Below are 2,852 nucleotides of genomic sequence, written 5' to 3'. Positions count from 1 at the left end.
AAAAAAAAAAGTTTCTGATGAACCTAAGGGCAGGACAGGAAAATGGAGAGAATGGAGTTGAGGACACAGGGAGGGGGAAGGGTAAGCTGGGACGAAGTGAGCTCATGTACATATATATATACTACCAAATATAAAATAGAGAGCTAGTGGTAAGTAGTTGCATAGCACAGGGAGATTAGCTCAGTGCTTTGTGTCCACCTAGAGGTGTGGGATAGGGAGGGTGGGAGCAAGGTGCAAGAGGGAGGGGATATGGGTAATATGTATATGTATAGCTGATTCACTTTGTTATACAGCAGAAATGAACACATCATTGTAAAGCAATTATACTCCAATAAAGATGTTAAGAAAAAAAATAGAACTAAAACTATGAAACTTAGAAGAAAACACAGGGGAGATCTTCATGACACAGATTTTGCAAATATTTCTTGGATATGACATCAAAAGCACAGACAAAAGAAAATACATACAAATTGAACTACATCAAAATTTAAAACTTTGTACATCAAAGGACAGAATCAACAGAGTGAGAAGGCAAACTACGGAATGGGAGGAAATATTTCCAAATCATATATCTGAAAATGGTCAATATCCAGAATATAAAAAGAACCCTTACAACTCAACAACAAGAAAACAACCCTATTTTAAAATGAGCAGAGTACTTGAATAGACATTTCTCCATACAAGATACACAAATGGCTAAAAAGCAGATGAAAAGATGTTCAACATCACTGATCATTAGGTAAATGCAAATCAAAGCCATAATGAGATACAACCTCACTCTCATTAAGAGTGAAGGAAAGAAAAAGAAGAGTTGACAAGGATGTAGAAATGAAACTCTTGTTCACTGCTAGTGGGAATATAAAATAGTTCAGCCACTATGGAAAACAGTATGGCAGTTCCTCAAAAAATTAAAAAGAGAATTATCATATGAACCAGCAATTCCTCTTCTGGGTATATAGTTAAAAGAATTAAAAGCAGGACTCAAACAGGTATTTGTACACCCATGTTCACAGCAGCATTATTCACAATAGCTAAAAGGTGAAAGCAACCCTAAAGTCCACTCACAGATGAATAGATTTTTTTTAAAGTGGTAGGAGTCACATCACCAAAAAGGCACCATATGTTGTTTCTGACTTAGCTCTCCCTCACAAGAACAACAACTATTCATGGGCAAGACCACATGGAGAAAATCCTGGAACACGTGGGTGTCACAACGCACACCCCTGTACCACAGAGGTCAAACCTGACTGCCTTAGGAGGGTAGGAGGAGTGGCTACACATTGATTGCTTTGCGCCTCTCCCAGGTTGGCATAGCAACACAGCAGGAGCTCTTCCCTGAGCCCCATGGTTCCTCCAGTGGGAAAAGAGGCCAGGGTGAACGTTGAGTTCTGAAGTATTGTGGGGTGCTTCTTGGGAGTCCCCACTCCAGTCTCATCCCACCGGAATTGTGGGGGAATCTGTGAAGCTTGACCACTATGAATCTGATTGTGACTGATAAGGGGGAAGGGGCTTGCAACAACCAGCTCTTAGATCTGGGCAGATGAGGTTCTTACCTGAAGCACCCACACAGAAGTCCAAACCAGTGGCTTTGCTAATCCGTAGAACCAAATCAGTGACACAGTCTGACCAGAGAACTCAGCAGAATGCAAGTCTACCTGATTTGGATCTTCAAATAAAGAGCCTTGCTGGCCCTGGAGCCTGGTCTACCACTTCCCAGGAAGGGTAGCTAATTCATAGCTCCACCTACTGTTGAATTTAGCTTCCCGTCCCTCCAGACCAGCAAGCCTCACCAGGAACACCTAGGAGGCTTCTTGGAGCTGGCCTTCCTATTTCACCCAGGAAGGGGAGCAAATCACAGCCCCACCCTATGCTGAGTGTAGCTCCCAGCTCCCTCTAATCTCAAAGGCTGACCAGAACACCTGGAAAGCTGCATAGCCCAGAAATGTTCAAGCAGACTGTAAAGCAGGCAGAACTGACCATCTGCAGAGGAAAGCCAGAGGCTGCATTTAGCCAGGAAACTTGGGTCATGGGTCAGCTTGAGTCAAGACCACAAAGAAAAAGCCTTGCCAGATTTGAAGCTGGGTCTTCTGCTTTGTTAGGCAGAAAAACTAATTTCTAACCTCATCCATTGGTAAATACAGCTTTCAGCCTGCCTGACCAGGAAACATAACCAGAACACACAGGAAGCTGTGTAGCTATCCAACAGCCCTGCTTATAATCACAATTGAACAGAGGGCACAATTTGAGGTTTCCTCCATCTGCAGAGCAAAATCAGTCACTTCATCTGGCCAGGGAATTCAATTCACAGTCTTGCCTGATTCAGTCCCCAAACAAAGCCATGCAGGCCCTGGGGCCCATCCTGCTGCCATACTAGGGCAGGGAAGTCAATTCAGAGCCCCAGATAACTATAGTTCCCATTCCCAACTGTCCAGAAAGCCTGGCAAACACTGAGAATGCAGGCAACCATGGAGATCACCTAATAGACTTGCTTGGGCAGGGAACCATGCCAGCAGTCCTATCTAACTGTTCTCAGCCAGTGGCACAACCACCTAACCTCAGAGCTCTGGCAGTGGCCTCTACCAAAAATAGACCCTGATAGCAAGCCCCACTTGCCCAAGGATGTTACCAGCAGACCTGTCCAGAAACCCAAATGGAACTGACTGGTGAAGAACTATTATCTTTGCCAAAGTGAACCTATGAAGTCTAGAAGAGGAGGTTACTTACTCAAATGCTTAGATACCCATGTAAGAAGTCAATGATCAGAAAGAAAGGAGGTAAATATGATATCAACAAAGGAAACTAATAAAGCCTAAGTACTGACCCTAAAGGAATGGAAATCTATGAATTGTCAA

This window comes from Phocoena phocoena, chromosome 2 (assembly GCF_963924675.1).
Source record: "Phocoena phocoena chromosome 2, mPhoPho1.1, whole genome shotgun sequence".
NCBI lineage: Eukaryota > Metazoa > Chordata > Mammalia > Artiodactyla > Phocoenidae > Phocoena > Phocoena phocoena.
This window is presented reverse-complemented; position numbering follows the sequence as displayed.